The 21,749-nt window shown below is 36.0% G+C and overlaps 2 long non-coding RNA genes across 3 annotated transcripts; one reads left to right on the forward strand and one right to left on the reverse strand.

Moving 5' to 3' along the window:
* Positions 1–12,994: 12,994 nt before the first annotated feature.
* Positions 12,995–16,987, reverse strand: LOC145049884 (uncharacterized). Of its 2 annotated transcripts, XR_013683350.1 has the most exons (5): positions 16,230–16,987; positions 15,948–16,054; positions 15,789–15,871; positions 15,049–15,490; positions 12,995–14,830 (listed from the first exon to the last, which is right to left on the reverse strand). It is a non-coding gene; the product is annotated as an uncharacterized LOC145049884 (long non-coding RNA). The 2 variants fall into 2 exon arrangements; XR_013683349.1 differs by having other exon boundaries at positions 15,948–16,987.
* Positions 16,988–18,140: 1,153 nt separating this feature from the next.
* On the forward strand, positions 18,141–19,826 carry LOC145072796 (uncharacterized). The gene is made up of 4 exons (XR_013691151.1): positions 18,141–18,876; positions 18,952–19,025; positions 19,230–19,315; positions 19,512–19,826. It is a non-coding gene; the product is annotated as an uncharacterized LOC145072796 (long non-coding RNA).
* The last annotated feature ends 1,923 nt before the right edge of the window (positions 19,827–21,749 follow it).

Raw genomic sequence — 21,749 nt, forward strand, 5'->3', positions numbered from 1 at the left:
GTGATTAAAAGCTTTAATTTAGACAACTTAAATTTCAAACCCTAGATTTTAAAAGTTTTAAAATACAACCCTATACTAATATAATATTACTAGAATAATATACATATGTATAACTAAATGCTAGTCTTACCGTCAGTAGGCCTCATTCACGAAGCCGATCTATAAGGTGGGTATAAGGTTGCGGCCTATAAAATGGCGCTTAATGGGTGTACACTCACACCCACCGCTTGCTTGATTGGTGGAGGGTCGTTAGCCGAACGGGTAGGATAGGGCAACCTCATCCTCTCATTAAAAGTATAATAAGAAATACAAAGTAACTACACATATTTTAAAATTTCCCAATCCTAGTTACTTTAGGAAAAGTGAATTGATGCAATCCCATGAAATTACGCTTTACACCTTGCTAAGATGTTAGTGGAGCGTGTGTGGTTTACCGGCACACTAATTGGTTCTAAGCGAAGGTGGCAAAGGGTGATTCATTGTTTATCATAGTTCGATGGAGCGTGTGTGGTTTACCGGCACATCGAATAGGTGATCGTTACAATGAAGGCACCATGTGAATTTGCATGGTAATTCACACCCGCTTTGTGATCCTCGGCATCCCAGTCACAAACAAGAGGGGCATATCGAGATTTAAACATGCCATTGAATAGTTTCAATGAATCTCATCCGAACCTAGGAATTCTCAAAAACACTTAGGACTAATAGTTTAAGTTTCGTGATGGAGAATTAGTGAATCGTCATTCACTTACCTTCAATTTATTTGCATGTTAGATTACGGCATCCCTTTTTCTAGTATGTAAATGTTATTGTTGGATCCTAGCCCTAATTTTCTTATTGGGTGATAATTAGGGATTCTTATTCTAATCTATCTTTGTCCTTTTCTAATTATAGATGTCGAACGCAAACAACGCTGCTGCTAGTTCTTTCACATTGATGAGCCTTTGCCAAAAGGTCACCTTCGATGGAACGAACTTTAGCGAATGGATAAGATACATTCGCACCATTGCTCGCTATGAGGACAAAGAGTATGTCCTTGATGAGAAGCTCGAGAAAATCAACACCGAAATCGCTACTCCAGCCGAAATCACCGCCTTTGAAACTCATGAGCGAGATGCAACGAAGGTACATTGCATCATGATCGCCACCATGAACTCCGAATTCCAAAAGTCCTACGAGGACATGTACCCGTACGAGATGCATCAAGACTTATTGGAGAGGTACCACCAAAACGCGAGACAAGAGAGGTACGAGATTTTCACTAACATGATTTCCGCGAAGATGGGTCATGGAGAATCTCTTACCGTGCACTTGCAAAAGATGCAAAGGTATGTCGACCGCCTTCGCAAGTTAAATGTTGACTTTGGTGAGGACTTGGCAATCGACATGGTGCTTCACTCTTTACCTCCGATGTACAATCAATTTAGGATGACCTACCACATGAACAAGGAAGAGGTCACCCTAAGCAAGCTCCAAGGTCTCTTGAGGGTTGCTGAGAGCAACTTTAAAGACAAGTCTGTTGCACCTACTCCCAATCCGCCCGCTGCTCCTGTCTTGGCTATTGGACAAGGGAAGGGAAAGAAGAGGAAAGCTTCATCGAAGAACTATCGCAAGGTGAAAGCCCGAGATGGTGCCTCTTCTAGTGGGACCAAAGTTGATCCCGCCAAGCCCTGCTCTAACCCGAAGGAGGCAGAGTGCCACCACTGCCACAAGATAGGACATTGGAAGAGAAGCTGCCCGGATTACCTGCAAGCAATCAAAGAAGGAAAGATCAAGCCATCTTTCGCAGGTATATATACAATCAAATCTAACGATCCTAATCATGCTATTTCTTGGGTTCTTGATACCGGTTGTGGTTATCACATTTGTTCTAATGTGCAGGGACTAAGAAGAAGTAGGGATGTGGAGCAAGGAAGGATCAATCTAATCATGGGGAACAGAAGATCGTCGCCTGTAACCAACATTGGAGTGTATTCCTTAGTGCTTAGGAATAGTTTAGTTTTAGATTTGAACAATTGTTGCTATTCGCCAGAAATGGCAAGAAACATCATTTCATTTCATGGTTTGTTTAGACAAGGATTTAGATTTTCTTTTAATAATGAGAATGGTTCTATTTTGGTTTATCTAAATGGTGTCTTTTACTTTGAAGCTATACCATGTAATGGAATATATGAAACTGTTATGATTGTTGATGACTTTGGAAATGATGTTTTGAATATTGATTCTTCCACTAGTATGGATAAAGCATCCTTGTGGCATTATCGTCTTGGACATGTCAACAAGAAACGCATAGCCCAACTCCAAAAGGATGGAGTGTTGGAGTCATTCGACCTTAGGGAAGATGACACATGTGAGTCTTGTTTGCTTGGAAAGATGACTAAGTCGCCCTTCACAAGTACTTGTGAAAGGGGCGAGGGGCTATTGGACCTAATACATACCGATGTATGTGGACCGTTTAGATCAACCACAAAGGATGGGAACCGCTTCTATGTGACTTTTACCGATGACTATAGTAGATATGGGTATATCTACTTAATGAAGCAAAAGTCAGACACCTTTGAAAAGTTCAAAGAGTTCAAGAATGAAGTGGAGAATCAATTGGGCAGGAAAATCAAGATGCTTCGATCCGATCGAGGAGGAGAGTACCTAAGTCTTGAATTCCACGATTATCTCAAGGAGTGTGGAATAGTTTCGCAATTGACGCCTCCTAGGACACCGCAGTTGAATGGTGTGGCAGAAAGGCGTAATCGAACCTTATTGGATATGGTTCGCTCTATGATGAGTCGTGCTTCACTACCAATCTCTTTTTGGGGGTATGCCTTAAAGACTGCCGCCCATATCCTTAACCAAGTCCCTACTAAGAAGGTTGCCAAAACACCTCACGAAATGTGGACAGGGAAAGCTCCCTCGTTGGCACATATCAAGGTTTGGGGTTGCGAGGCTTTCGTAAGACGAGATACTCACGACAAGCTTGAACCTCGAAGTGAGCGATGTATTTTCATCGGCTACCCGCAGACATCCTTTGGATATCTCTTCTATAGACCGAAGGACAATGTAGTTTTCGTTGCAAGAAGAGGAGTTTTCCGAGAGCGAGAACTCATAAGCCAAGGAGACAGTGGGAGGCAAATCGAACTTGAAGAGATTCAAGAGTCGATGGATGAAGGAACCTCTACCGCTAGCACTCAACCCGAGGAGGAAACTCCGGTTGAACCAATTGACGAATCCTTACCTCTTAGACGTTCCGATAGAGTTAGAGTTCATCCCCAGTTTTATGGCTTTCATATTACTACCGAAGGGGACACGTATATTAGTGATGGTACACTAGTAAATCTTGATGAACCTAATAGCTACAAGGAAGCCATGGCAGGCCCGGAGTCTGTAAAGTGGAAAGAGGCAATGGATAGCGAGATCCAATCCATGTATGATAACCAAGTTTGGAATTTGGTTGATTACGTACCCGGACGTAAGACCGTTGGGTGCAAATGGATCTTCAAGAAGAAGACCGACGTGGATGGGAACGTACACACATATAAAGCGCGATTGGTCGCGAAGGGCTTTACTCAAACTCCCGGAGTTGACTATGATGAGACCTTCTCACCAGTTGCGAAGATTAAATCTATTAGAGTGATGTTAGCAATTGCCGCATTTCATGATTATGAGATTTGGCAAATGGATGTCAAGACCGCTTTCCTTAACGGAAAGTTGGCTGAGGATGTTTACATGGCTCAGCCAGAGGGGTTTGTGGATCCGAAGCATCCGGATAGAGTGTGTAAGCTTGAGAAGTCCATTTATGGACTTAAGCAAGCATCTCGCAGATGGAATCTTTGTTTCGATGAGAAAGTCAAAGAGTTTGGATTTGTACGAAGCGAAGACGAATCTTGTGTATATGTCAAAGCCAGTGGGAGTATAGTAAGTTTCCTCGTTCTATATGTCGATGACATATTACTCATAGGAAATGACATCCCGACTCTGCAGGAAGTAAAGTCCTGGCTCGGGAAGTGTTTCGCTATGAAGGACCTCGGAGAGGCCTCTTACATTTTGGGAATAAGGATAATAAGAGAAAGAAGTAAGAGACTAATTGGACTTAGTCAGAATACTTACTTAGAGAAGGTACTAAAACGTTTTAGTATGGAAAACTCAAAGAAGGGAGAACTACCGATACAAAGTAATGCCAAGTTGAGTAAGACTCAAAGTCCGAGTACCGAAGCTGAAAAAGCAGAAATGAGCCGAGTACCATACGCTTCCGCAGTTGGCTCAATCATGTACGCTATGACTTGTACTCGCCCTGATGTAGCCTTCGCTTTGAGCATGGTTAGCAGATATCAAGGGAATCCTGGCAAAGCCCATTGGATAGCGGTGAAGAATATCCTTAAGTATCTTCGGAGGACGAAGGAATGGTTCTTAGTCCTCGGAGAAAGTGATGACTTGAAGGTACGAGGGTATAGTGACGCCAGTTTTCAAACCGACAGGGACAACTACCGTTCGCAGTCAGGCTGGGTCTTTACCCTAAATGGAGGAGCAGTGACATGGAAAAGTTCCAAGCAGGAAACAGTAGCTGATTCAACGTGCGAATCAGAGTACATTGCAGCGAGCGAAGCGTCGAAGGAGGCAATATGGCTAAAGAACTTCATCGGTGATCTTGGAGTCGTACCTGCCATAAAGGAGCCAATGGAGATTTTCTGTGATAACGAAGGTGCGGTTGCCTTAACCAAGGAACCGAGGGATCATGGTAGATCAAGACATATCGACAGAAAGTATCACTTCATTAGACATCGTGTAGAAGAAGGACAACTCGTAGTTAAGAGGATATCATCAGAAGATAACCCAGCAGATCCGCTTACGAAGGGACTGAGTAGGGTTAAGCACTTGCAGCATGCTAGGAGTATTGGGCTGAAGGATGATATTAGCATAGATTAGATAGTATTAGAAACGTGTAATAGATAAATGTAATTGACATTTGATGATTAAATAAAGGAGTTTTATTTATGAGTAATGTTACTATCTTATGTTAATTATTTAGCTATTGTTTCACTTTGCATGTTTTGACTTCCAGAATAATTGAGGTTATTAGGAATAATCGAATTATTCAAATGGTCCACAATCGTTCATATGTTGGAAGTAGATATGAAAGAAGATTGTCGTGAATTGGTGTGTAGAATGTCTAAATGATGTTAGACATAGCAAAGGATTGCTGCAACGTTCATGAGTGCTTATGAACTAGTTTTGAGCATTGGAATAAACCCGCGCTTGCTGGAATCACTTTATGGAATAAGATATAAAAGGTGATCGCAAGACGATAATATCATATAGTCTTAAAACCTAGATATATGATTTATTATTTGTTAATTGATTGTACATTGATAATACGAAAACGCATCAGTAACTTGGTGTTATAAAACGTATTGTTGTGTATAGTTGGTAAATGAATAAGTAAATGCATATAAGTCGAAGTTTATCTGTAACTTTTATCTAAGAAGGTAAAAGCGATATCTCGGCCGCTCGATGATTTGACTTGACTTATGTGCCGGGCCCGGTCAGAACTAAATTGATGTGTTCGATTAAGTTCTATGTCAAATAAATCAGAGATCGAGAAATCTAAATGCTTGACTAACCATTCCATAGGATTGTCAGCATGATATCTAACAGAGGACTGTACGTTCCCTTATCTAAAGGACAAGATTGATTAGATCAGAGTTGACAGCGTCTTTGAGAGCTACGATTGCAAACCAAATTGTACTTGTATAGTTACTAGACTTATCCAAGTGGGAGACTGTTGGATTAGTGTCTAAGGCTGTAACTATATCCGGTTGTGCATGGTCCTTTTGGGTTGCCTTCACCATAGCAACTTGATAGGATGATTTATTGAGAGAGAATAAATATTATTAATATATTATGGGAATAATATAATGAATAATATATTTGTTATTTGATTAATATAAGTCATAGAATTAATTAGAATTAATTTGGTGACTTAAAGAGATTAATTAAATAAAGGGGTATAAACTGTCAATTGTTTGATAGTTAAGCTTTAAACTATAAATCCATTTGGATATACTATGGACGAATTCTAAGAGGATTAGGATAGCTAAAATCGTCCATTAGAGTTATCTAGGAATGGATTTGGATAGCCTTAAGAGAAGATTATCTGATAGGGACTTATCTGTAATCATTAAGGAATCTACAAGTATAAATAGACCCCATGGCATAGGGAATTCGACACTTCTGATTAAGTAAGAGAATTCTGGTCGAATTCCTTCCCTCTCCTCTCTCCTAAATCATCTTGGTTGCTTTTGGTGTTTGTAAGCCATTAGAGGAGTGACATTTGTGACTCTAGAAGCTCCAAGACCTCAAGATCAACAAGGAACTCAAAGGTATGATTCTAGATCTGTTTCAATGTTCTTGTTTAACCTAATTAGTAATTAGAAGTCTTGGATTCAAAGCATGTTTATTAGAAAGCCTAGATCCGAGCATTAGGGTTTTGCATGCGCACATAGGAAAGTTCTTATGGCAAAAACCCAACACTTTAGTGATATTGAACCTTTCAATTCTTCGATCTTTGGGATGGGGAGAACAATAGGAGGAGGAGGAGGAAGTGAAGCATGATTTCTCGTTCCTCGATTGAATCGTGGAATACCATCTTCATGTGGAATGCTTGTTCCACAGGATTTGGGAAGACCATAGTTGTCGAACTTTGACATCTACAAAACGGGAGAAAAAACAAATTCAAGTTAGTTGATTGATTGAGTCCTTAGTAAATCACCCAAATGAAACACGAAGGCTAGGACCCAACACAATATTCTACAACTCGGGAGAGGGATGCCGTAACCCAAATTGCAGAACATTTGAAGGTAAGTGAATGACGATTCACTAATTTCCACCATGAAAAACGAAAAGAAATTTAAGTTTTAAATCTATGAAAACTCTTGGATCCTTTGAGATTCATTGAACTTTCAATGGCATGTTTAAATCTCGATATGCCCCTCTAGTTTGTGACTGGGATGCCGAGGATCACAAAGCGGGTGTGAATAACCATGCAAACTTACATGGTGCCCTCACATGTTACAGTCACCTATTCGATGTGCCGGTAAACCACACACGCTCCACCGAACTATGACAAACATTGAGTCACCCTTTGCTACCTTTTCTTAGAACCAATTAGTGTGCCGGTAAACCACACACGCTCCACTAACGTCTTCGCAAGGGCACAAAGTGTAATTTCATGGAATTGCATCAATTCACTTTTGCCTAAGTAACTAAGATTGGGAATTTTATGAAAGCATTTAGTTACTTTTATACTTTATCATACTTATAATGGAAGGTTTCGTCATATCCTACCCGTTCGGCTAACGACCCTCCACTAGTCAAGAGTGCGGTGGGTAAGAGTGGATACCCATTCAATCGCCATTTTATAGGCAATTTCCTTAAACACCCCTTATAGACTAGCTTCGTGAATGAGGCCTACTAACGGTAAGACTGACTTTTACTCATACATATATATAATGTTAGACTTTTAATGTTATATATAGTATAGGGTGTATTTTATACTTTCAAAATACTAGGTGGTCTAATTTAACAATTATACCTTTAATTCAATTAAATTGTAAACCTAAACTTTTATGGATTTATTAAATCTCTTTTAATTATACACCTTAATTAATTAATAAAACCATAAGGGTGTGATTTGAACTTTTTCAAAACTATACTAGAGTTTTAGAATTTAACATTCCTAATTAAACTTTTAATCAACTTTTAAATTCCAAAACTTGAGGGCAAGTTTTGAAACATTTCAACACATTAGGGTTTAGAATTTAAATATGCATCAAAATTAAACTATTTAATCAAAATTTAAATTCCAAAACTTGAGGGCAAGTTTTGAAACCTTTTTCAAAACATTAGGGTTTCAACTATTTAAATTTCAAAACAACAAAACTTTTGGGGTTCAAATTTAAACTATAAAACCTAAAGGGCCAAATATGAAACTTTTCACAACAACAAGGATCAAATAACAAATAATTCAAATTAACATTTAATCACATAATTATCCATATTTGATGATTTCTTGCAACATAATTTATCAATTTACTTAAAATAATTAATCAATTATCTTATAAGGAAACTATTATCTTATTAATTGATAAATATCTTCAATTAGATTAAAAATATAGTCAAATATATCATATAATCGGATTAATATTAATCTAACATGATAAGGTAATTATCCCAATGCAAAAACAACAAGAAATCCCGAGATAAGCACTATCTGACGCACCGACTCGCCGAGTCACCCTCTGGAACTCGCCGAGTAGGGCTGACTCGCCAAGTCCAAGAGTGACTCGCCGAGTCAGGTCGAACAGTGAGGTCAAAACACGATTTTCAGTTACATCAAGCATCAATACAATAGAAACCAATCACGGCTCTGATACCACTGATGGGTTTTGGTCATAAGACATCCTATGTGCTCATACAAACCCTAAAGCTTGGATCTAGGTTTCTCTATTGTACATACTTTGAATCCAAGACTTTGAACCCTAATTCTAGCATATGGAAATCAAAATTCACATGTAATTAGGTTTAAGAACATACCTTGATTGTTATATAGCAATAACAATCCAATTCCTCCTTGAATTGACCTTGGAAAGCTGAGAGTCACAAGTGTCACTCCTCTAATGGCTTACAAACACCATAAGCAAGTGGAGAAGGTATAAAGAGAGAGGAGGGAGGTTAGAATTCGTCCTTAGGACCTCTTGGGAAGGGTTAGACGAATTCCTATGCCCTTGGGGATTTATATAGGTGTAAAGATTAAGGTTTTAGTCCTTATCCTTATCTAGTTGCTTGTCCACCAAGCAACCATAAGATAAGTCCTAGAAACCCTTATCGTAGTCGAATTCTAAGGGATTTACACCTCAAATTCGTTCACCATATATATAAGATAATCCTTACCTTATTTTGTAACTATCACATAATTACAATTCAGCCCCTCTAGTTTAATTAATTACACTTGATCACAAAATTAATTCTTAATTAATTATTGACCAATATTAATTAAACAAATATGATTTCTCCTTTAATATATTATTCTTATAACATATTAATAAATCATAATAACCTCTCTCTCTTTATTTATTTCTCCAATCAAGTTGCTTTGGTGAAGGCAACCCAAAAGGGCCATGCACCATCGGGTCAAGTACATACCAAAATAGTTATGGACTTAGACACTAATCCAATAGTATACTCTCGGAAACCTTGAGCAATATCAGGAGATAATGCCATGGTTAGAGTGGCTAAAGCCCTTTCCTGTTCTTCCACCTTTTCAAACTCTTCATCTGTGTAGTTTTAAACAGCTTTGTCAATCACTTGTCCTCCAAACGTCATAGTGATTCTAACAGGACCTCTGATGATGCTTCTACAGAATTTAAAGTCTTTCATTTTAATTTACTTTTCAATCCTGTATTTCCACTCAGGAAAACCATCTACAGACATTAGTCTTGGAATACGCGTAGTTGTGCCCATGACAGTATCAAGTTCGTGAAAGTGGGTTTGCCTTTAAGATTCCATTAGAAATTAAAGAAAAATAATGTCAGAAAGGAGTTTACGGTTGATGTGATTACGACCGTAAACTGCATTTACGGTTGATGAGTTTACGACCGTAAACCGTGTTTACAGTTGATGTGTTTAGGACCGTAAACTGTGTTTATGGTTGATACGTTTACGGATTGGATGTTTACGGTTTAAGTCTTTATGGTTATTGAAGCTTAGTTTACGTTTAACGAAGTTGCTCTGTTTACAGTCCAAGAACACAGTTTATGGTTGACTAATGTTCTTGAGTTTACAGCCGTAAATTGAGTTTACGATCGGCAGTAAACTCCCAGAAGTTCTTCGAAAACACGATTTTGGAGTAGATTAAATCCTTTTAACCACAAAAACACCAAAACCAATCTCGAACAGTAAAGAATGTCAGTCTAAACAACCGAAAACTCGATTGAATGAAGCATTGCACCGGTTTCGCTCTGATACCAATTGTAAGGTCCTAAAACGGATCTTTACCAATGATCAAGCAACAAATAATCAATAGCAATCACAATAACAGTAGAAGAAGAAAAGAAATCAAGCTTGCACATGTTTATTACATAAAACGTCTGGTACAACCCGACAGAATGGACTGTGAACTCTATAGCATCAACAACTAGACAAAGACCTACAACTCCTCTATTTATACAATACTTGGGCCGCAAACTGGGTTTATGACTGTAAACAGGTTTACGGCTGTAAACAGGTTTACGGCCGTAAACTCACTCTTGGCCGTAAACTGCTAAACAACTCCCAAAACACACTAAAAACTCATAATGAACTACTACAATGAAAGCCTAGACCAAACCATTAACTGGTCCCTTCAAAATCTATGTTGGGGTCCACATAGAATTTGTCCAAGGGGTCTTTTGGAAGGATCCTATGGGCTGCTTAAGGACTAAGCAAATGGATCAGGGTTTTGACTGAAACCCTAGTTGCTCGGCTATATAAAGACCCCATGGGACTCCTAAAATCGACACATGTACCCTAAGAAGAGTACCAATCGATTTTGTGATCCCTCCCTCTATCTCTCTCTCTCTCTCTCTCTCTCTCATCCTTCCAACTTGCGCTTGGTGTTTGTGATCTATTAGAATCTTACCTTTCAATTGTAGCTAGCTTGATCTTCAACTTTTGAGAACTTCGCACCTCAAATGTGATGCCACTAATAGATCACAAACACCAAGAGCAATGGAAGAATATTGGAGAGAGGCTAGGGATCACAAAAATTGGTTGGTAATCTTCTTAGGGTTTAAGTGGAGAAAATAAGAGTCCCAAGGGTTCATTATATAGTTGAGCTGCTACGGTTTCAGTCAAAACCCTAATCTGATTGCTTACAATTTAAGCAGTCCACATAATCCTTCCAGAAGGCCCCTATGAATGATTTCTACGTGGGATTCGTCATAGAATTCGTCCATCCATTCTTTAGGGATCCTAAGCCCAACTTTGTAACTATCTTATAATGACATTATCAGTCCCCTTAATTTAATTAATCTCTTTTAACCACAAAATTAATTATTGACCAATATTATTTAAATAATATGATTTCTCTTTTAATATATTATTCCTATAATATATTAATATATCATAATTAACCTCTTTCTCCATAATTCATCCAGTCAAGTTACTTTGGTGAAGGAAACCCAAAAGGACCATGCTACTATCAGGTCAAGTACATACCAAATATAGTTATGGGCTTAGACACTAATCCAACAGTCTCCCACTTAGATAAGTCTAATAACTATAAATGCAAGTACAACATCAAAATCCAATTGGCAATCATAGCTCTCAAAAGCCGTTGTCGACTCTGACACCTCCTATAGATAAGAGATCATGTAGTCCTCCGTTCTCAAGATATCATGCGGAAAAATACATGGAACATAGTCATACTTATTTTCCAGCAGTTTGTTCCCAATTTCTGATTTGTCGGACATAGAACTTAATTGAACACATCAACCCAGTCCTGACCATCCCGACACATAAGTCAACACAAAATCATCAAGGGGCCCAAGATATCGCTTTTAACCTCTTAGGATAAAAGGAACAGATAAACTTCGACTTATATGCTTGTACAATTTACCCATTAAATTGTACACAACAATACGTTTTATAACATCAATTTACTGATGAATTTACATTTTATCAGTGCATAACCAACTCATATATCTCAGTTTCAATACTATATGATATTATTAATCACAATCACTCGTGATTAATTCCATGAAGTGTTTTATGTGAGCGTGGGTTTAATCCAATATTCAAATGTTATTTCAAGAGCACTAATGAACGTTGCGGCAAACCGTTGCTATGTCTAAACGCTTAGACAATCTAGAAGCCAATTCATGACAGTCTTGTCTCAATACCTACTTCCAAAGTATGACCGACTGTGGATAATTTTGAATAATCTTATTATTATGGAAGTCAAAACATGCAAAATGAAACAATAGTAAACAGTTGACACAAAACAATACCTTTATTCATACATAAAACTCCTTCATTTAATTATCAAATGTCAATTAGATTTTATCTATTACAAGTTTCTAAATAGCTATCTAATCAGTAAAACTAATATCGTCCTTCAGCCCAATACTCCTACCATGCTGCAAGTGCTGACGCTACCCTCTTCACTACGAGGATTCCCTCTTCTACCCGATGTTTGATGAAGTGGTATTTTCTGTCAATGTGCCTGGATCTACCATGATCTCGCGGTTCCTTGGTTAAGGCGACCACACCTTCATTATCACAGAAAATATCCATAGGCTCGTTTATAGAAGGTACCACTGCAAGGTCTCCGATGAAGTTCTTTATCCATATTGCCTCCTTCGACGATTCGCTCGTTGCTATGTGTCACAACTATCATTTTAGCTAGGAAATTCTATTCCTGTGTAACCATTCAACTATTATAAAATTTATATTCTAAGTAAATCTCACTCAATGCACATTTAGATTCACCATTCAAGTTTATCAAAGAGTCTGAAGCCCTAAGATCCATGGTGTAAGCCCATATTTGACTAGGAGTTCCTTATTGGTCCTAATGGACCAATAAGCACCCAAATTCAACTTCAATGGACTTAGAATCCCTAATTGGATTCTAATTGGACCCAATTCATTAATTTAAAAAATTTTGGACCATTTTGGGTCTAGAATGATCCATTCTAACCCTAATGGGCCTTATTGGGCCATAACTAATCCAACTAACCTTAGTGAGCCATAAGCCCATTCTTTTACTCGAATTGGGCCGTGAATGCTTCCAAGAGCCCAATGGGTCAGGAAAAACCTTGTGTTTAGGATCCAAATGTACTAGCTAAAGTTAATGGGCCCAAATTACTCCATCATTTCTTCTTTTCCCAAAATGTCGGCCCATGTATGAAACCAAAAAAAGGGGGCAAGAAGAGATTGGGCGGGGGGGGGGGGGGGGGGGGAAGGGTTGACTTTGGAGTGCCACCTCCATAATATCCAACATATATCAAGGTGAAGACCACCCATGCATCCATGCTTGTCACCTCATCTCTCTCTCTCTCTCTCCCATCTCTTCTTCTTCTTGGCCGAATGCAACACACACACACACTACACCAAATTCTGTCCATTCTCTCAAGGATCATCCATCTTCTTCTTCCAAAATTCTCAAGATCTAGCTTAGGTTTCAAGAGGATTTTCTCAAGATAATCATCATTCTTGGTAAGCCTTTACACACTCAAGTTTTATAACTCCATCTTCATGATAGATCACTCTTTTAAACAAAGGTTTTTGGTGATCACACTCCTAGAAATCTTCTTAAGTTCGAGATCCACTCAAGGGAGTTGCTAGGGCCGAAAATCACTTCATCCTTCCACTTCTTCTTCCAAAAACCGAAATATCAAGCAAAGGTGAGTTCATACCCCCTTGTTTCCGGTTTTCATATGATTTTTCAGGGAAAATGCAAGTAAAATGTGTAGATCTATGTGTTATATGCATGTTTTGTGTGAATTCTTAGTTTATTTGGTGAAAATAAGTTAGATCTTAGTGAATCTAGAAATTTTAAGTATGATGTAGCATAGATCTAAAAACTACAACACTATATACATCATATTATCAAGCCAAAAGTAAACACATGTTTAAGATGCAAAAGAATTCAACAAAAAGCTTGTTAAAGGTCAAAATTGTCAAGAAAACAAAAGATAAGGGTAAAAAGTGAAAATTTTGTTTTTAAAAGGGCCAAAAAGGTCCTACATGTAATAAAAGGTATTTTTATGCTAAACATGCTTTTAAAATGGTCAAAAATGAAATTTTAAGCTTACTGGGCAAAACTTTTGGGCCTCACGGCCTTTGGGCCCAATTTGCGAAAAAAATGAATATTTAAGGTTTAAAAATGTTATTTGGCTAAATTTTGAGTCATAAACGTAAATAAACCAAATTTAGAGGTGAAAATATCAATTATTTTCAAATTGGACCAAAAATATAAAGTTTTCCAAAATTGGGCTGAAAGTGTAAACTTTTACCAATAAGGGGCTGAAAATGTATTTTTCTGCGAAACAAGGTTTTAAATGTGAAAATATAACATTTTTGGTTAAAACCGTAAATTTATAGATATTTGGGACAAAATTGCAAACTTTTATAAATTATGTACTAAAGTGTCATTTTTACAAAACTTTGGGCCTAATTTAAAACTTGAGAATTGTTGGCCAAAAATGTCGTTTTTACAAAAAGAGGGTTTTTATCAACCATCTATTGAACTTCAAGTCAAAACAAACAACAGAATAAAACAAAACGAACGAAATACGGCAATAACTATTTATTGGGCCTAATATACACGGTACTTGGCCATTAGACCCTAAGGGTCCAATTAAGTGTATATTGAACCCAATGCTTTCCATGATGTGTTTATTGGGTCTTGCGACCCATTTACATGTTAATTTGGGCCCAAGGTATTAGATTACATGTTATTGGGCTTTTGTCGCCCATTTACATGTCTATTAGGCCTAAATTACCCTCTTACATGTTATTGGGCCTTTGTGGTCCAACTACATGCTAATAGGGCTTTGAATGGAAATTTCACATGTTAATATGGTTGTAACTATACCTTTGAGAAATCATTAAATGTCGAATACTTCTATATGTACCTTTCGAATACAAAAACATACTACATATACGTAAACGTTAAACATAGAACTTTAAGCTATAGATATTATTCAGTTTAAGAGTAAAGTAATTAACTTCACCTGTTCAATGCAATTGATGATGTCGTCGTCTGTTAATTTGTTTCCACCCAAATCAGTCACATCCAAGACTACAGAAAGTAAGATTCAAGATGTTCAATCAACAAACAATTTTAAAAAGAAAAAAAAAATCATTGATTCATATACATAAGTATTAAAGGGTAAGTCAAAAGGCGTCATTTGTAAAAGCATTTCTGCATATATGAAAACCAAAAGAGTACAAAAGTCAAATTGCAATGAAGTTATCTTGTTAAGATTATAAAAAAATGTGTAAATAGTAAATACATACATGCTTTTAGAATAGCTATCCTTGTCTAATATCTTCACTAAAACTTTTGTTTCATACTTCCATTCCATTTACCAACTGGATAGGTTCCCTGTTAAAATGACCAAAATGTCCATATAGTATCATTAATATGATGAAAAGATATAAACTTTGAACTAAATATAAAGCACAAATCACAATCTTGCCTTTGAGATGCCATCACTTTTGCCAAATTGAAGCTCTAGGGGATTGAGTTCCTACTCTGGAACTTCTCTAGGGTTTGCAAGAGTCATTGGGGTCTTTCAAGTTTTCTAGCCGAATTTTAATGTATTAATTATATGATCTCACATTAGAAATTTTCAATATATAAAAGAATTTTAATGGGAAATATCGGAACTTTGGCTCCTCTACCCTTCAATATATTGTAAGTTTCAACGTTTCCATAGTACTTTGCATTAGCACATGCCTGTCATTATGGAAAGTTCTTGAACAAATCAGTAAACAATCATGAAAAAAACTTATTGTTTTAGGGTAGAAAGTAGAAGGAATAGACATATCATATGTGGGAAAAAGAGGAACATGATTTGTCTAACATTTAACCTAATAGATGTCAAATTTCAAACTTTCACCAAACTAATTGGACAAAATTGATGATCGAAAACAAAAATGGAGAGGGAAATTGGTGATTATTTTGATCAGATTGTTATTATTTGAAATGAGTCGAACATGATAACATGATTTCAGTGATGAAAGCATGGATATACCGTGCTTCCCCACCGATCATGGTCATCAATGTTGGCCTTAGGATTCAACAGAAGCTAAACAACCTCAACCTGCCCTTCATAAGCTGCAATTTATGGGCATTCGTTCATCAAATAAAAATTATAAATTGAAATCTGTAGAAGATAGGGGTGAATACATACCTCTGGTATATGAATCATAGAGAATAATCCAACCGAAGTAAAGAGGCCGAAAATCATCGTCCGACTGGTTGATGCTTCTGGATACAAATAAGTGAGGCGGTGATTATCTAGATTACATAAACAAATGGAAAGCTTTAGTAGGGATGGACTAAAATCGAAATCCCCAAAATAAAATCCTTACCTACCTAACTCTGATATCAGCAAACAAAACCCAAGAATAGAAACAAACAAATCACATAAATCAAAACTACATAATGAAAACAGAGGAATTCAGAAACTAACACAACTCGTTCTTTATACTCTCTAGTTGTCAAGAATCGTCCATCTTCGATATCTCCTCTGTTTCGAACTGGGTTACAGAGGAAGCCGACAGAGCAAGTTGGTTGGAGGGCTTCTACGGTGAGGATTGGTGGGTGCAATGAAATTTCTGAACAACTAATTGGGAGGTCGAGAAGGCAGAAGTATATGAAGCATGAAAAATGAAGAGTGATTGAAAGAGGAAAAGGGGGTACCGGCACCTGAGATGTTTTTCAAAAACCATAATCGAGCCCTAATCTGACACGAACTGAAGCAGACGTAGCGATGGCGGTGCTCAATCGCTTCTTACAAACTCTCGGAACGACAAATGGTGGTAGCGGCGCTGATCGATGCTTTTTAGGAACATCGACATGCTGAAGAGGTTGGAGGTGGCAGAATTGAGCCTTAATCTGACACGAACTAAAGCAGACGTGGCGATGGCGGTGCTTAATCACTTCTTACAAAGTCTCGGAACAACAGATGGTGGTAACGGCGTCGATCGATGCTTTTTAGGAACATCGAAATGCTCAAGAAGTTGGAGGTGGCTCATCCCACCAAAGGTTAGTGGAGTTTCGATCGTGTGTGGTTGATGGCAAGAAAGGTACGAAGATAAAAAAATATGAGAAGAATCCAGAACATATCGATCTGATCTATTGAATACAGTGAGGGAAGAAAAAGATGTGGTGGATTGCTAACACGTATACTCAAAGAATATACCTAATGTCAAAATATGCACCCCTTAAAAAAATATACATAAGGGACCACTTTTGCCAAACTGTTCACCAGTTTACTATTCATGTTGGAAGCCAAATTTAATATATATATATATATATATATATATATATATATATATATATATATATATATATAATGATTAGTGATTCTTAAAGAATAAAATTTGTATTCTTTAGAAAATGTTATTATTGATAATATGTTGTATAGTTCTTTAAGCATTTAATTTTAAAAAATATATTGAATGTAACTATATTTAGCAAGAATAATTTAAAAAATATATATTTACTAGCTTATGGTAGCTTTTTTATCATTCTGACAGAATAAAATCGGTTATTATTAAAAATTATATATTAATTAAATTTGAATTAATTTAAAATATTTAGATTTTTAAAAATAAAGAAAATAATTATCCCTAAAAATCCGAATATTTTCTTTTTTAATATAGGTTAATTGACTAAAATGCCCTTATGCTAAAATTTGTGTGATTATATGGTACATGTTATCCTATTGTAATATCATAGACCCTCAGATCATGACCTTTGATTTTATTCTATTTGGTGGTCCAGATCTGTACATTCTGGCACACAATAGTTAGTAAAAACAAAATAACCTAAGCCTATATATATATATATATATATATATATATATATATATATATATATATATATATATATATATATATATATATATATATATATATTAAAAAAGAATACTAATAAATAAAAGGATGATGCCATTTTTAGAAAAATTTAACACTACTTATAAAATAAAAGATAAAAATATTGTATTTGGAATACTTTTTATCCTATTAATATATATATATATATATATATATATATATATATATATATATATATATATATATATATATATATATATATATATATATATATATATATATTAAAGTTGTGAACAAAAAGAATAGTAAACTTGACACATTTTGTCCAGGTTTAGTCCCTTCATTTACATATTTGGCCCCTGTAATTTTGTTTGTCTTCCATTCGATGTGTTAATCCGTCACTAGGGTCAATTTTTTTCTGCTTTTGGTGGTCTTTTGTCATAAGGGATTAGCATAATTGGTCCTCTGTTTATGTCTATATTGTCAATTCGGTTTTCTCTTTACAATGGGTCCTTTTATGTAATTATATTGGACCTCCTCGTAAATGGTCGGTCAATGATGGATACATGTCAAGTTTCTCCTCTAATTTCGTCTTCATCGTCAACACACGTTTCAATTTTTTGTTTCACCGTTTTTCGGCCCAATGAAATCCTTCCAAAGCATCGCCTCCACCACTTCTCTACCGACTTATACTCTAGGATGTTTAACAATCGACCCCCGTTTCTTCTTCCTCAAATATCATCGTTGATTTCATCCTCTTCTCCAGCCCTAGAGTACTTCATCGTTCCTTTCCCTTTACCGCTTCCTCTTCCACCGCTACGTTTACCAATACTTTTTTATCCACCGCTCTGCATGTATACAAAATCGCCTTTGCTTGTCTCAAGCTCCGGAATCGCTAGCCACCGTGGAATCGTCGAAGCTCCAGACACCCTTCCGCCTGTCCATGCCCTTCCGTCAGTCTTTACAACCTTCGTTTTGCTGAAAATCGTCGACTGTTCTTCGACTTCGTGTATACTCGAGTGTGTAAAATCGACCGGCGGTCGCATCCCTTCTCTAAAATCGAACCACAACGCCCAGGTAAGTGGTAATTTATCGTTTTTCTGCCCTAATTTGTCATACTCTATCCAATATTCTGCCATAATTCGTCATTTGTGATTTGCTGACAAAATAAGTAAGAAAATTACTTATTTACCCTTTTGTTCTGAGCATTGCCAAGTAAATCGGGTCCATTAGACCCTGGTGACAAGCATGTCGGCTATTTGGATCCAAGACAACCAGGTTAGGTTTGTTTCTTTCTTTTTAAAAGAATTATTAATGTAGTAATTATGCTAATGACGTCTTTATTATAAATAGTTCATGTAACAATTGCTGACCCATCAAAGGATTTGACTTCATATGGGCTTGGGAATGTGGACTGGAAGATGGAGGTAAAATTAGACATGTCTGCTTTGGTGATTGGGATTGCCTCAAGTAAAATGAGGCCTAAGTTTATGTTAACCAATTATCCTTAATATATCTGCATCGTTACTTCATTACATATGTGGGTCATAATAATGTGGTATTTTTTATGCTAATGAATTGTTGCACCTATGCGAGCATTAAGAAGATCCATGTGCTCTTTTGATTCACAGGAGAATATTAGATTACACCTATCCATTCTAAAGGCACCCAGAAATATGTCCACAAGTGATGTCTCGACAATTGGAGGTCAACTAGGGTAAGTTTTTAAAATATAGTATATGATATTCTAGATTATATGATGAAAATAATCTTGATTATGTAATCAGACTAAAAAAAAAAAAGATTATGTGTATTTGGTTAATATTCCAATGAAGATGACTTTATAAAACGTTATCTTCATGAGTTGTGTAAGGTAATTTTAGTTTCAATAATGAAAGTTTGTCCTTTTGTAGGGTTGATAGTGAAGGATAGCCTTCGCAATTGGCACCTATAGATGTTTTTGTGTGTATAGTGGATCCACTAAAAGAGCCTCCTCTCATCACTTACAAACACAATGCGGAGCATGGGTTCCTTACTATTACAAACACAATGCGGAGCATGGGTTCCTTACTATTTTAAAGTATTAAGAAGAGTAACAAAAATATTAGAAAAGAATTTAGTACATTTCATCTTAAATATAAGATTTTTTTTTTATATAAATGTACCGTTCAAAAACTAAATATTATACAATTTCAAATGTGGTAAAGGCAATATATTTTGTATTTTAATATATATAGTAATTCACTAATATATATATATATATATATATATATATATATATATATATATATATATATAACTTTATTTTTATTAAAGAAAAACTAGTAGAAAGGGATTAGTGATAAAACGAATGATGTTGTATTTAAATAATGTTATAAATGTTTTAAAGCGTAAGAAAGTAATAAAAATACCAAGGAACTAAAATACAATTAAACAAATTCATAAACTTATGTAAATTGATTTAATAAAAAAATATTATATAATTATAAATAATTTATAATTAATAATTAAAGGTGAAATATGTTATAAGGGAAACCATAATGAAAGTAAAGTAATAAAGATTAATTTAATGTTAAAAGTATAACTATTCAAGGGGATGAATTGACATTTAGAAAGTATGAAACATATAAAAGGAACGAACGTTTGGGTGTAAAATGACGATTGCTGAAAGTACAAGGACCATAAATTCAAAATGGTACGTTATATGCAAAAGATAAAAAAACAGCGAGTGGGTGAAAAGAAATAAAAGAAGCACGTGATTAAGGTTTTTTTATGGGGTAATTTTTTGTGTAAACTAGATGAGGAGCCCCGCGTTGCGGGGCATGAAGCTAAACAGATATGATCAAAAGTTTACAGGAAAGACTTTCAATAAAAACAGGAAAGATTTTTTAAATTTGAAGTACAGTGCTATTCACTACATCTATAACCTAAAAATGGAAAACTCACAGTCTCACGGTGTCGTCAATAAGTACTTCAACCTTATATCACGTTGCCGATTGTAGACTTGGAATGTCCCTTGCATTCATCCAAAGTTCAGATGTCTCTGCATGGAATGGAATCAGTCTTTGCATTCCATTGTAAGAATGGGATGAGTTTTTTGTATTAAATATATTAATAGCAATGAGCTTTACCTAAGGATTAGGGACATAAACATTCCCATCTTTGTACATAAGCCAGGCGGAATCATCAATTCTGGAGGCTTGCTGCTGTTGTTTTTGTTGCTGTTGTATCATGGGAATTGTCTTTATAGGAATGGTGTTAGCCATATGAGAACTAAATCCCTGTATGGAAAAAAAAACACACAAATGATCAATTATCAAATCAATCATTTTTTAATCAAACCATCTACATTTTTTATTTTACCCATAAATCCAATAAAATACATTTTGGTGAATTTCGCTTCACGCTGTCAGCGACTTTAATGAAGGCGATGAACAGACACTGGAGATTTGGGAGGAGTTCTGTCATTACTCCTCCCGCCACCCTAATGGAAAATCGAGGGTTGCATTGGCAGCAAACTCGATATCCCAATTTGGCGAAATTTCATCCTCCCTAATAAATAAATTTTCTGCTACTTGTCAATTTCTTAGATTTTTTGTTCGGTTTATTCTCTATAAATATTCTTTCATAAACTATTTGTTTATACTTTGAACACGACATCAGGTTAAAGAGGGTGTTTTTGTTTGAGCATCGTTCTTGAAGGAGATTTTTGATGATTTTGTCCTTAGTCATTTGTGCCCACCCAAATAATGGACCATTCATCTTGTTAGTACTTTAGTTGCACGATCGAAGAACACATCGGTTAGCACACACATACATCACACATCACACAACACACAAACAACAGACAAATAAAAAATACCAATGTACTTTGGATATTATAAATAAGGTGCGGTGGTTTGTAGTTTTGAGTATATACCCATATATAGCACTATACTTTTATTTTTCAATATTTGACAAAATAGAAAATGAAAGTATGGCGTTATATTGAACAAAAAAATGAAAGTAAATTGATATTGGTAAAATAGGAAATAAAAGTAGGTTGCTATTTATTCCTGATCTTGTTCCTATTTTTTGATGTGATTCTCATTGGAAAAAGACAATCTTGGGCTTCTACCACGGTTTTCACCTTATGCAAATAAAGCACAAGA

This window comes from Lactuca serriola, chromosome 1, assembly GCF_051521515.1.
Source record: "Lactuca serriola cultivar US96UC23 chromosome 1, Lser_US96UC23_V15, whole genome shotgun sequence".
Lineage (NCBI taxonomy): Eukaryota > Viridiplantae > Streptophyta > Magnoliopsida > Asterales > Asteraceae > Lactuca > Lactuca serriola.